This window comes from Pogoniulus pusillus, chromosome Z, assembly GCF_015220805.1.
Source record: "Pogoniulus pusillus isolate bPogPus1 chromosome Z, bPogPus1.pri, whole genome shotgun sequence".
Lineage (NCBI taxonomy): Eukaryota > Metazoa > Chordata > Aves > Piciformes > Lybiidae > Pogoniulus > Pogoniulus pusillus.
Genome location: NC_087309.1, coordinates 43,355,957 through 43,371,008, shown reverse-complemented (window position 1 = coordinate 43,371,008; position 15,052 = coordinate 43,355,957).

Below are 15,052 nucleotides of genomic sequence, written 5' to 3'. Positions count from 1 at the left end.
AATAATCTTTCTGATTTTGTCTGATATGCATACAGCCAATGAGACATCTAGGGGTCTTGTGTTCATTCATTTTGCATCTAGCTTGTCCATCTCCCCTCAGGATGTTTGAATAAAGCTTCCAAAAATTAATGGAAATGACAGTGACTGGTACTGCCACAGTTCACAAGATTTCTTTTTGAAAGTTTCTGCTACAGGAACTGCAGACTTTTAATTAAAACAAAACAAAAAGGCAAAAAGTGGAAACATTACGTTAAAAGAATAGCATGTTCTCAGATGCATATTTTGGATCAAAACCCATAAAAAATTAATGGGAAAATAAATATATTCACATCTAGCCCTAATATAATTTAGTTTTGTTTGATTTTTCTCTTCTTATAAGCATATCGAGATAGAAACGCTGTTACTGCTAATGATATCATGGTGATTTTATCAAGTACTTCACATGAATACTCTGCAGCTGTGTTAGAAGAGGCTGTTGTGGCAGGAAACAACCTAATAGCTATTTTTGGGTCTCTTATCTATGCATTGCTCAGGAAGAAAAAGAATCATTACTTGATTTTCTATTCTGCGTAGGTACTTAAAACACCAATCACTAGGCCTACTCAGACATCAGTCCTTTTTCATCAGGGAGATGAAGAACAACCCTCTGGAGCTCAAGTGTGAGGATGTAATTCGGTGAGATACTGATCCCCTGTAGATCTCATTAGCTCTAAGATAGAGGCATCCACAATCTCTGCAGTCTGAGATCCTAGGATGAAATTTAAAACCAAGGAAGGAACGCTATTCTGGTCTTAAATGTAACATTGACTTCATAAGTATTATTTAGAGACAGTAATATTTTCAACAGAGCAGAAACATTGAGTGGTTGGCAGATTCCCTACATGATTAATGGTGTATTGTCTGCCCACATTTTGCTCCTTATTTCCAAGTTAAATGCTTCCACATACCTTCTTTGTTATACATGCAGTACATTATCATGCTAGAGAGCTAGCAGTCGCCCCTAGCATTAGGTTGCCATTATTTTCCACTAAAGTAGAGCTTTTTAACTGTTTCTAGGAAATCATCACACCCTATTTCTGTTATCTGCAGCTCATAATCTGTTTGGAAAAAGCATCTGGGGAATTGGGTCTCATGTGAGTATGGCCAGTTTCTGAGTGCATGTTTCCTTCTGCTTTTCTTCATTGCAAAAATAGTCATCACCAACATAATAACTGAACTTTTTTTTTCTCCCATTTTTTTAAGAAATATATTTCTCAAAGTCTTGGTACTAGCTTTGCATAAAATAAGGAGAACAAAACTCTCCATAGCACACACAGTTCCAAAAGTATCCACTGATATATTCCAGTTAGTTTTTATCAGGGCCTGGTGGTTTGTGTTTGAAATGTCTTCTAGTTTATGAATCATTCTTTGTGTTCTTGGAATAGGTACATTCAGAAGGAACGATGTGCTTTAAGCTTCTCTGCTTGTCATGGAGGCAAGGAATTAATGTGGCCAAGTCAGGAATTACAAAGATAGAAATATTTTATTTTCCTGAAAACTCTGCCCCCAAACTGTATACAAAACTAGTTTAGGTTTATTTATTACATCCTTCAAAAGGATGTTATGGACAAATTTAGAGATTTAGGAAGTCAGGAAATGGAAAAGGCTAAGCTATAAACACAGCTTTACCCCACTATCAAGCAGGCTGAGCAGAGAACTAAGGGAACAGCAGGCTTTAGTCACAGAGGTGAGATAGATATTTGGTGATGATCCCTTGCCGGATTTCTCTTCTGCTTGACTGCCTTCTGACGCTAAAAGCAATATCCAGTAGTCTGGATCCACGTGGCAGAAGCCTAAGGCAAGTGGCAAAGCCACCAAACTCAGAAATGTCTTGAGACATGACTGCCACAAGACAGGGATTTCTGGAAGCAACACGGCTTCTGCAGTGTCAGGGGAGAGCCAAACTGCTAGAGTCTTCCCAGTTCAGGATGGCAGCCAAGAAGTTTGCTGTGATATGGTCCAAGAGGAGCTGGGTCTGGGTACTGCCAGCAGCTCTCTCAAAAGGACCCTAGGACTTGCCAGGCTTTCAAGTTTCACAGAGGGTGCAAACATGGGGAGAACCATCCAAAGAAAGGGACGATGTGAAACCGAGAGCCGTGCAGAAGATAGGAGCCATCCAAAAGTGGGAACGGCCCAGAACAGGAATTCTGTCACAGCAGGAACATGCCCTGTCAGGAGCTTTGTCAAGGCAGGAGCTCTTTGAGGTGGGGACCACCTCGTGCTTTCTCCCATACTCTATTTAAGCTTTTCTAGACAAAGTGTCCATTTGCCATTTTATAATGAGCGCGAAAACCCAGGCAACCACCAGCCTGGCTCCAGCATGGGCTCCCGTATGTGCGGAAAGGTGCCTCCTGCTTTTCCCTTTAAGCCTGCAAGATTGGGGAGGGGGGAGGGGAAGCAGCTTTCACTCCTCCTCTCCATTCAAGCCCTCGGGGAGGGGGGGGGGGGGGGGGGGAGGGAGGAGAAAGGAATTTGGAGTACTCCAGAACACTTCTTCCTCAGATTTTAGTATATTATTATTTTCATCTGGTTAGAAACACACAACAAGGTCATATGGCTCTAGTTTAAAAGAAAATGAAATATAGATTTGTGGTTGTTAATCTCATTTATTACTAGGATTGCCTTTATAATTACTCACCAGTCAGCCTTGTAAAGCAGAAAAATAGGTACTGTGGTGATGTCAACATCTTCGTATTTACCCAGTGTCCCAGTTCATTTCAGCTCTCTGACAGCTACTGAAATATATGACAAGTTCAGTCAGTCAACAATGGCAAGGAACACTCTGTTTAAGGAAGTATATGCAAAGCATTGCATCAGGAGCTCTGCTCTTTAGATATATACTTTTAGGATGGCCAGAGGTATGAAAATGCATTAATCTGAGAAACACATACTGTATCTTTCACGCATTAATCTTTTGGCATCACGCTTCTGGACTCAATAGAATCATAGAATCAACCAGGTTGGAAGAGATCTTCAAGATCATCCAGTCCAATCTATCACCCAGCCCTAGCCAATCAACTAGACCATGGCACTAAGTGCCTCATCCAGGCTCTTCTTGAACACTTCCAGGGACAGTGACTCCACCACCTCCCTGGGCAGCCCATTCCAATGGAAATCACTCTTTCTGTGAAAAACTTCCTCCTAACATCCAGCCTAAACCTGCCCTGGCACACTTTCAGACTATGTCTTCTGGTTCTGTCACTGATTGCCTGGGAGAAGAGACCAACCACTGCCTAGTTACAACCTCCTTTCAGGTAGTTGTAGAGAGCAATACGGTCTACTCTGAGCCTCTTCTCCAGGATGAACAACCTCAGCTCCCTCAGCCACTCCTTGTAGGACTTGTGATCCAGCCCCTTCACCCACATTGCTGCCCTTCTCTGGACACGTTCAAGCACCTCAACATCTTTCTTAAGTTGAGAGGCCTAGTGGACACAGTACTCAAGGTGTGGCCTGACCACTGCTAAGAACAGGGGCAGAATGACTTCACTGGTCCTGCTGGCCGCACTATTCCTGATACAGGCATTTAATTTCTTCTGCAAATAACAAGACTGAACCTATTTCTTTGCTTGAGATGTGCATACATGTGTTGGTGCTTACTGACTTTTCACAGCATGTTGGTTTCACATAGGAATATTTTCACTGCATGAGCAATTGGTTCTGCACAGATAAAAACAAAGTGCTTCCTAAAAGCAGTGCATCAGGAAGTGAAGACAAAAGCCATCATGATATTCAGCTGTACAGAGGAAAAGCAGAGGTATTGATCAAAATGCTATGCATGTGTGCAGCTCTAAGGACTGCCATGCTAAATGGTATTCAAGAGGCTGGCTTCCCTGACTTCAGAGACAAGGTTTATCATAGAGATGGTACCTGCTCCTATTATTCAGAAGAAAATTTCCGCATAATCCCTTTAATTTACAACAAGAATATTTACCAAAAGTGAAAGATAAGTCATAGGGAAGGATTTCAAGACGACTACTAGAGGTGCCTCTGCAACTCAGGAAAGTATACTGGCTCTGAATGGAAAGGAGAATGAGACACTGTTGTGGAGGTCTTGAAGGCCCAAAAATAGGCTTGTTTATGGCTTGCCTGGACATGTTTTTCTGCCCAAACCAGAGGTAAACACATTAAATGGATAAAAGGGGCACAATAGGCCTGGTGCCATGAAGTCTGACCTGTCCAGGGTCCAGGTTGTATAATGTGGTTGTAAACATGTTTGTGTAAGCACATGCGCCCAGCTCATGCTTGCCAGGTGCTAAGCCTGTGTGTTTGCCATATTTGGAAAGTCCAGGCCTGTGGCTTTTGCCTATTATGGTACTGTTTGGCTGACTGCCAAAACCTGATTGGTCATTGTGGTGTCCGAAGGGCCATTAATCTCGTCCTGCATTTGATAAATAGGGGCACACAAGCAAACAATGTGCTCGGGCTCCCCCACATCACATTGCTTACGCTCATTTGCTTGCACAGGCTGCCTTGCTTGCTCACTTGCTCGTTATTAGACTCACCAGCAATGCTTATGCCTATTTGCTTTGCTGTTATTATGGAGACAGAATCTCCCATAGTCTCCCAACCAGCTGTGCACACTTGCATGCCACTCTGGTGAGTTATCAGGACCAGATCCTGTACTGTCTGCCTTTACCTACAGAGCTCAGACTCCCATGCAACCGCATATGCTATTACACACCTGCTGCCTTATCATTGCTGTCCTGGAGTCCTGTATACTCCTAAATTCCTCTCCTTCTGTGGCTTGAATGGGAGAGGAAAAGCCGCCTGTTTCCCCCCCTGCCTTGCCCTGCAGGTGTGAAGGGGGTGAACAGGGGCCCTTCCGGCACCGTGCAGTGCCCGTGCTGGAATCGGGCTGGGATTGGCTGTGCTCTTCGTGCCTAAGAAGTGGTAACTCTGCTCTTTGTCTAGAGAGGGTATAAATATTGGGGGACTTCCTGCCTTTGGAGTTCCCGCCTTGGATTTGTTCCTGCCGGAACGTTCGTGCCTGCCTGAGACTTCTTCCCCCCCCTCTCGCCTGGCCTGGATACAGAAAGAGCTCTAAAGGACTACTACAGCCATTAAGGTCTTTTGTGCAGACCTGAGTACCTATAACGACCCTCCTGCGACTTCTGAAAGAGAGCGAGAGGGACAGGCCACAGGACGAAGTCAGCCTGACCCTGAGTTATTTGGGCTTAGCTTTATTATTAAGTGGGAAATGCTATTAATTAATAGCTAAAGCCTTTTCCAACTTCTGACTTCCAAAATAGTCAGATTATTGATGGCATCCTGTAGATCTTCTCAAAGCAACTGAATCTGATAATTAAAACTAAATTAATTTCTGTATATAGTTTTGGGGGCGGGCTTTTGGGAAAATAAAATAACTCTATTTTTGTATAAAATTCCTGACTTGGCCACATTAATTCCCTGCCTCCACAACAATTGCTTGGTAAGCGTGCCACTGCTGCTGAGTTAACCAGGAGCAGACTCCACTTGTCTGCACGTGATTGGCCTGATAGACAGCGTGAGACCGTGCTCAGACTGCATGGCATTGTATTCCCTCTGCACCTGAGGTCCTGCCAAGAGTTCCTGGACAGAGCGTCCACAAGAAGCCAGGAGACAAGGGTAGAGACTGCATCCTTCACCAGGAGAACAAGGTCAGAGACTGTCCTTTCTCCAAAAGCTGGGAAGGTTCTCCTTTCCCCTCAAGCCGGGAGGATTCCAGCCTCAGAGTCCATGGGCAAAGACTCCCCTGAAGTTTGGACAATTGCATAGGCTGTGACATAGCCCTGAAGGGTGTTTGATAGTTAATAAGAATTTGTAAGTAAATGCTTTAATGCCTCTGTAATTTCTATTGTGTCCTGCCATAGAGCAGAAAGAGCTTTCAGCCCATCCTGCTGGGCAAATAGTACATAGACCCCAAGCAACATTAAGCCATGGGGAAACTCCTCTCTCTGTTTATTGTTTGAACTGTTTGCTAGTTGTTAACAAGTTGTGGTTTGATGTTATTCCTGGAATGTCTTCATGACCATGTAAGATCCTTTTAATATTAAATTCAGTGATTGGGGATGGCAAGAGTTCAGAATATTGAAGTTAATAAATGTATATTTTTATAGAACATTATCTTGCACCAATTAATTTCTCCCCTCCACCACAATCAGCATAGGTGGCAGAATATCCCAGACACACATTTCAACAACATGAGCAACTGAAGCACCAGAAATTAAGTGTGGGCACTCAGGGAAAACTGATTTTCTGCAATGATTTTGTGCAGCAGTTAATTGTGTTTGCCTCTGTGTAGGGGGGTGGGATATGGAGGGATATGACAGAATCTGATGAGAAATTTGCACGTGTTGCTGAAAGAGGGAAGCACAGAATGATAGGTGCTGGAAGGGACCTATGAAGATCATCTAGTCCAACTCCCCTAAAGATCTTTAAGATCTTACAAACATTTAATGGCCCCAGGATTCTTCTTTAAAACAATCTTTGATTCTTTCTGATGAAAAAAACAACAAACCTACAACCAAAAATGACCAGCTGATGCTGAGAACATACATATTTTGCTAGTGCCACATATAATAAGGAAAAGCATTCCAGATTTATAACCAAATACTTATACTAGTGCCATCTACTTGGCAACACCTTTCCATAAGGGACCAAATCTCGTTTCCCACCATGAACTTTTTGGGTTTTCGCTCCTGCAGATTTTAGCTATTGAAAGCAATTAGTTTATCCCAGGTCCCTTGCTCTGCAGTCTGAGGTTTGAATATGTATTTTGTGGCAATGTTTCAGGCTCTGGACAGGGTAGATAATCTTGTTGAATACATCTATTAATAAAAGACACTTACTAGTGCAGCATATTTGGCAATGGGAAAATGAGTGACTACTGTGCACCAGTAGCTTTGACCTGTATGTTTTCAGACTCCAGCCATGATCTCAAAGGTTTCTTTGTGATTTTGTCTAGGTCTTCTCTCCTTAGTAACCACAATCAAGCACTGAGAGCAAACTGAATTAATCTCTGAAGGCATATTCAGTGTGGCAGATTTTTGTCTCTGTTAACTGTAGTTGCATTTAGATCACACATACATTATTTTGAACATGCACACAGGATGTTTTATTTTACATTAATTTTGCCTATCTGTGTATTGCAATTTCAGTTTAAGTAAGAAAGGCAGAAACTTAGAAGACAGCTTCTACATCATGCTCGTAGCTGTGCTGTATTTATTCTGCGGTAGATTGTAGCATGCATTCCAAAATGGGAAATAAAAAATCAAGTTTGTAACATTTAACTGTTCATAGCTTATTTTCCTGTGTGATACTATGTATTTTGCATATTCTTAACAGTCTCAACTGCTTGAAAAAAAAGAAGCAAACTATTCAAACTATTAAGAGCATCAAAAATCTCTTGCATACACAGAAATCAAGCATAAAAGAACTCTGTGTTTCCAGGTAATAAATTAATGCTTATATCAGTTAAGTAAAATGTTGATTACAATAGGCATCAAGTCAGGAGCATCTTTACAAACAAATGTAATAGTGTCATAGGATATTTAATATTTTCTGGCAGGAATTTTTGATAAATTAAACAAAGACAGTATCATTAGCTATGTATAATTTGCACTGACTTAATTTTAAGGAAAGCCAATGTTTAATTCTGGGCACACAAATAAAGTGTCTATTTATTTTTTTTAATAATTATTTTGGATAAGATTATAATTTTAGATTATTAAGAAAAGTAGTGTTCGCTTTGAGTCAGATTCAAGTCACTGCACTGTGATAAATGTCTGTTATCAATATATTGGTTTAATATGGAAAATAATTGTTTGAAATAGGGAGATTGAAGATTATTTAGAATCACAGAATCATACAATCAGTCAGGGTTGGAAGAGACCACAAGGATCATCTAGTTCTAACCCCCCTGCCATGGGCGGGACACGCTACCCTAGATCAGGCTGGCCAGAGCCTCATCCAGCCTGGCCTTAAACACCTCCAGGAATGGGGCCCTAACCACCTCTCTCAGCAACCCATTCCAGGCTCTCACCACTCTCATGCTGAACAGCTTCCTCCTCACATCCTGCCTGAACCTACCCATCTCCAGCTTTGCTCAATTCCCCCTAATCCTATCACTATCTGATAGTCTAAAAAGGCCCTCCTCAGCTTTTCTGTAGGCTCCTTTCAGATAGTGGAAGGCCACAAGAAGGTCACCTCGCAGACTTCTCTTCTCCAGACTGAACAACCCCAACTCTTTCAGTCTGTCCTCAAAGCATTGCTGCTCCAGCCCTCTGAGCATCTCAGTGGCCCTTCTCTGGACACGGTCCAGCATGTCCACATCCCTCTTATAATATAGGGGCTCCAGAACTGGATGCAGGTGAGGTCTCACCAGAGTGGAGTAGACAGGGAGAATCACCTCCCTCCACCTGCTGGCCACACTTCTGATGCAGCCCAGGATCTGTCTGGCTTTCTGGGCTGCAGGTGCACACAGCTGGCTCACGTTGAGCTTCTTGTCCACCAGCACCCCTAAGTCCCTCTTCTCAGGGTAGCTCTCCAGCCAGGCACCATCCAATCTGTATTTGTGCTTGCAATTGCCTCAACTCAGATGCAGGACCTTGCACTTTGACTTGAACCTCGTAAGGTTGGCTTGTGCCCACCTGTCCAGCCTATCCAGGTCCCTCCGGATGGCATCCCTTCCCTCCAGTGTGTCTGCTGCACCACACAGCTTGGTGTCGTCAGCAAACTTGCTGAGGGTGCACTCAATGCCTCTGTCCATGGCATGGCACTGACAAAGATTATTTAATTCTCATGGGTTAATTACAACAACAACAAAACCAAAGAAGTTTATATGGAATACTTTAAAATACAGCCTTTTTTTCCTGCCTGTCTGCTCTTTACCAGAATTCCGGTAAAGGATGGTGTCACAGTTGGGCTGGTTAAAGTCACGATACTGCTGTTTCAGGCTGCTCTCAGACTAATTACTCCATGTTCTCTGCCTGCTTTTTCTCCACACGATAATGGACAACACTTAATTTTACTTTCAAATGGGTGCTGGAAAAGCTTCTAGTCCCTTCCCAAAGACAAATAGTGTCTCTAGATAAACAGCGTCAACATCATAGTCCCCATGTACAAGAAAAAAGGAAGTGGACAGAGCTGTGTGTACTGCCTCTCATTAAATGCTGTCACTGTCAGGGGTTGAGTTGAATCTGCTGCTGTTATTCATGGCATGCTGCAGTCAATCCAGCTTCAGAAATGAAAGTGCTAACTGGAGTGAAGTATTACATGGCTTGAAGTTCAGCTTGTAACGTGGGAGGTTGTTTCTGGGTTCAAGGCTTTCGTGTGTTGTCTTTTCGGTGGCAGGACAAGAAGGGATGGGGGAACAATTTTCTGGCTTGGGCTTTTGCCTTGCTTGCTTCTGGTTACTGCTGCGTTGGCACTGTATTTTTTGTGCAAATAGGTAACTACACATTTTTTACTATGTTTACCTTATTTTGCTCAGTAAACTCTATTCTTAACTCTTTTTTTTTTTTTTCTCAATCCCAATTTTTTATGTGTTACTTTTCCCTCACTTCTGTGTTGGGAGAATAGACAGGTTAACCTCTGTTTCAGTTTGACCTGTTTTGTTCTGATTTAAACCATTACACTCACCCATCAGGAAATGAGAACGTAGCTTACTACTACAATTCTTGAACACTATGAGATATTTGTCTGAATCAGCGTTGCCTTAACTATCACCAAACTACTAAGCAAGGTCATGTCTATGTCTACCCAAAATTTATCCCTGAGCAATCAGGTCTGCCTCTCAGTTTAATTATGTCCAGTAAATACATTGAAGTTTTCAGTGTTCTGCCTTTGATGGCTGCAACACAGCCTCATATGCTGTATCTCTTTTAGATGACATACTGGTAACTAACAGGGAAATGGGTTGAGACAGTGAACAAGACCATAATAAGCACCTAAGTGAAGCTCTTGACTTGTGTTAACTGATATAATTTATGCAATTATTTGTTGTGGTTTTGAACCACATAGAATTTGGGATTTACCAACCCCCCACCCCCCCACCCCCCAAAAAAAAAAAAAAGTACATTACCATGCTTACTCAGAATTTGGAAATTAACTGAAATTATTATTTACAAAAGTAGGGTAAATATAAAAGGTAGATAGATAGATAGATAGATAGATAGATAGATAGATAGATAGATATACAACCAGACAATAGTCCAGTCACCCTTGAGCCAATAGCTCAGACTTTCCTGTACAGACCCCCCTACACACTGCAGCCTGAAGGCCATGTTGACGTCCCACTGCAATAACACAAACAATGGTCAACAGAGAGGAGTAAAGCAAAGTTCAGAGGGAGCAAAGGAGAAATACAGTTGAGAGAGAAAGAAACGTGCTAAAACTCCAAACTATATAGAATGTTTGCAGACCAGTGGCATAGGATAAACATATCATGTGTGTTTTCATTCAGCTCCTTTGAGAGTAGAGTCCATCCTCCTAGACTCTCTCAAATTCTCTGGAAAACTTTTATGTAGAATTTACAATTAAGACACTATTCTTAAACCTGTAACATTATCAAATGCTGCCTACTAAATATTTATCCTCCAGAAACTGAGAAGAATAAGGAAAAAAACCCATAACTTTAACCTTACTATTTTTCAGTGCTGACCTATTTTTACTTCCTCTTCTAGGATCCTGATGTAGTGGAGGGCCTGTCGGCCTGAATATAGGCTTATTTATGCCTGTCGTGCCTGGGCATGTTTTTCTGCTCAAACCAGAGGTAAACACATAAAGCAAACACAAAGGGGCATAACAAACCTGGTGCCATAAAGTCTGGCCTGCCCAGGGCCCCATGATTGTGTAAACATGCTTGTGTAAGCCCATGGGACCAGCTCATGCTTACCGGGTGCTAGGCCCATGCTATCCTCATATTTGGAAGGTCCAGTGTTGCAGAGGGGGATTCTCAGTACCTGCGTATATTTGGTGGAGGAGAGAAATTAGTCGGGGCAATATAAATTTTTATATAAAAATATAGATTTATTAAATTCAATATTCTGAACTCTCACCACCCCCAACTACTGTATATTAATATTATAGGTCGTACACGGTTATGAAAACAATTTAGGATAAAATATGTACAGGGATTTGTTATCTAACTAGCAAACATTCAAACTATAAACAGAGAGAGGAGTTTTCCCCGCAGCTTAATGCCGCTTGGGATCTTTATGCTATTTGCCCAGCATATAGTCCCCATGCCTATGGCAGAGGCAACTTATATTACAGAGGTATTAAAGCCTTTACTCACAATTCTTATTAATTATTAATCACTCTCTGGGGCTGTGTCACAGCCTGTGCCTAATGTCCAGACTTCAGGGGATATCTACCTGTGGACTTGGAGGCTGGAACCTTCCCAGCTTGAGGGGAAAAGATGAATCTTCACAGTTTCTGGGGAAATAGGTTTTCTCTAACCTTTTCTCCTGGTGAAGGATGCTTTCTCTCTGCCTTGGTGCTGCTGGCTCCTTCTGGATGCTGTGTCCAGGGCTTATCAGCTTGGCAGGATTTCAGGAGCAGGAGAAGAATATCGGTGCTGTCTCTGGCATGGTTGTTCATGGCTTCAGGCCATGTGCGCAGACAATCCAGAGGTCTGCTTCCTGCTTATCTCAGCAGCAGTGGCTTTTGCCAGGCAATGATAGGCAGTGGGCATGCAAAGTGTGCATGGCTGATGGGAGTCTGAGCTCCATAGGTAAAGCAATGCAGGATCTGGTCCTGGTAGCACCGTAGTGTGCAGATGTGCACAGCTGGCTTAGAAGGCTGTAGGTTCCTTACATATATATTATGTTGTGCTAGTTTGAAGCAGGCTAGAATGTTTTGGTAAGAAAAATTAGATGATAGGCTGTGAAAGGAAAACATTGGTGATGTCTCCTTCCCTCAGAGTCTTGCTGAAGAAGAATGTAAACATTAGGTAACACTCTCGCCATTTTGTCTTCACTTTCTGGCTGGCTTCTGACTGAGCTGCAGCTCCCTAACTTCTCCTGCCACTAACCTTGCTTCTTAACCTCTTGGCTGAACCTCATCTCTTCCTTAGGACTGGGGTAAGGTTGAGAGGGGCAGGGGGATGGTGAAGGGGTGGTTGAGAGCCCCTCCTGGGGACTCAGGTTTCTGGGAGGGGAGTTGTGCTTCTGTATGACTTTTACCTTGTATATTTCTGTATATAACTGTATATACTGTAAATATCTGCTTGTACATTGTGCTGCTGTAAATAAATAGCTTCATTTATATTCCCAGAGCCCAACTGAGTCTAGCTAGGTATTTCTAAAAGTGAGGGGGAGTGGTGTACATCCAAACCACCACATATGTGCAGGCTTAAATGAGCTCTGCATCTAAGGTACACAGGCTGAGCGCTGCAAGTGAGGGTCAGAGCTGTGTCTGAGCCATGCAGGTGAGTCAGAGCAGCAGGGCGCTGCAATGGGGTCTGAGCTGAGCTGTGGGTTGGGTCAGAGCACGTTGTTTACCTGTGCACCCCTATTTATTGAATGTGGGCCGAGATTAATGGCCTCTTTGGCCACTAGAATGACCAATCAGGTTGGCAGTTAGCCAAACCTTACCATTATAGGCAGAAGCTCTTGCCTGGACTTTTCCAAATACGGGGATCACATGGATTTACCCGAGGGAGACACGAGCTGGGTGTGTGTGTATTACACAACTTGTCTACAACCAGGGGTCCTGGCAGAAAGACATGTCCAGGCAAGGCAAGGCATAAATAAGCCTCTTTTCGGGCCTACATATGGCCCTCCATAACATCCAGGCCTGTGGCTTTTGCCTATTATGGTATGTTTGGCTGACTGCCAAAACCTGATTGGTCATTTTGGTGTCCAAAGGGCCATTAATCTCAGCCCACATTCGATAAATAGGGATAAACAGGTAAACAAGGTGCTTAGACTCCCCCACTTGCTCGCTTAGAGTCACCAGCACTGCTTTTTGCTTATGTTTGCCTACCTGCCTGCATGCCTGTTTGCTTTGCTGTTGTTATGGATACAGAATCTCCCACAGGCTCCCAGCCAGCTGTGCACACCTGCACACCACTGTGGTGAGTTGCCAGGACTAGATCCTGTATTGCCTGCCTTTATCTACGGAGCTCAGTCTCCCATGCAGCTGTGCACCTATTGCATGCCTGCTGCCTTATTATTGCCTGATGTGTGCCACTGCCTCTGAGTTGCCAGGAGCAGACCCCACTGGTCTGCACACGACTGGCCTGCTGGCCAGCGTGAGACTGTGCTGAGACTGCACAGCATCGTACTCCTTCTGCACCTGAGGCCTGCCTACGAATCCCTGGACAAAGCATCCAGAAGAAGCCAGGAGACAAGGGCAGAGGTTGCATCCTTCACCAGGAGAACAAAGTCAGAGACTGTCACTTCCCCAGAACCCGGGAAGATTCTCCTTTCCCTTGAAGCCAGAGGATTCCAGCCAGTGTCCATGGGCAGACTCCCCTGAAGTTTGGACACTTGTAATAGGCTGTGACACAGCCCTGGCAGGTGATTGATAATTAATAAAAATTTGTAAGTAAATGCTTTAATGCCTCCCTTCCCTATATATTTTGTAACTTCCCCACCTCATATACCTTTTATTCATTGTTAAACTTTTTTCTTCTTTTAGCTTCCAAATCACAGTGAGATTATTTACTTGGGTGTGATTACCTTTCCTCTCTCTACATCTAATTCCTTTTCTTGGGGAAAGAAGGAGGAAGAGGGAAAGGTATCCTATACATTTTTATTGGTTCTATTAGCTATATTTGAGTCTCTGGGAAATTTAAACTAGAACCAAGACACTACCTTATCTCAGAAGTTGCCTTATGGTCAAGGTGAGTTTGGAGGATCAGCTGGGGGGTTAGAAAGCAGAAAGATTAGTTACATAGAAAGCAGACCAGGGAGAAAAGTACAGGCACCAGCTGTGACAGAGACCCACTGTGTTATCTATGTTTATGTTCTTGTTTTTATACATCTCAGCAAGCCTATAAGTGGACATCACCATTGTTTCCTTTTCACAGTTTATAATCTAATTTATCTCACTAAAATATTCCAGCTAGTCTCAAACTAGCACAATGTAACTTCTTGTACCTTTAGGAAATTTAAAAGAGCGTAAGCTTTTTTTTCAGCCTTCCCCCCCCAACTAGTTACACCTTGTCACTTGTAATCTGCTTTCTGCTCAGATGGTGAGTATTTCTGGACAAGTCGTATGCCATTCTGCTGCTTCTATTTTCTTCCTACCACTCTGTCCTGCAAAAGGAGAAAATACTCTTCCTTGCTAATCAGTGTCACACTAACAGCCAAGTACAAGATCTTATTAAAATGTACTCTTTTGAAAAGTGTAAACAAGGAACATGGTCTAAGGAAAAACACATTTTTCACAGAATAGATTGATTCTTTTGTTATAAAGCTCTAAAGATGCTAATCAGCCCTTCATATTAATCATGTTGTTTACAGCTTACAATCTGTCCACCACAAACAGGATTGTTGACTTAGTGTAAATTTTCAATGTTATTGAATAATGTGTTTCTTATCCTGATGAAACGTAGTGTCCTTCCATCACAAAGATCTGATTTCCTTTGTGGTGCTGTTAGCTCAGTGACAAATGTCACCCTACTTATGATTCAACATTCCCCAAACCACATAACTCTTCTGCTTCTTATTGTTGGCTTGAGTAGTTCACGGAGTCTTTTGATCTTACCAGCCTTTCAGAGTATTTCTGGGTCATTTCAAAGGGTTATTTTAATCCTGATCAGGGTGTGAGTAATTTGAAAAACAAAACAAAACAAAACAAAAATCTCTTCTCATTTCACTTCAGTCTTGAAAAGTCATTCAGTCTCCCACTGGGAACTTATTTTCATTTCTGTATGAATATTATAACAACACTAAAGACCACAACAGTGATAATTCAATGCCTTAGAGACAACACACAGTAAAAATAATACATATGAACAAAACAGGTGACACCTGAGAAGCTTTGGTTTTCTTCCTCATCATTTTTGTGTGTTGTGAAAGAGACA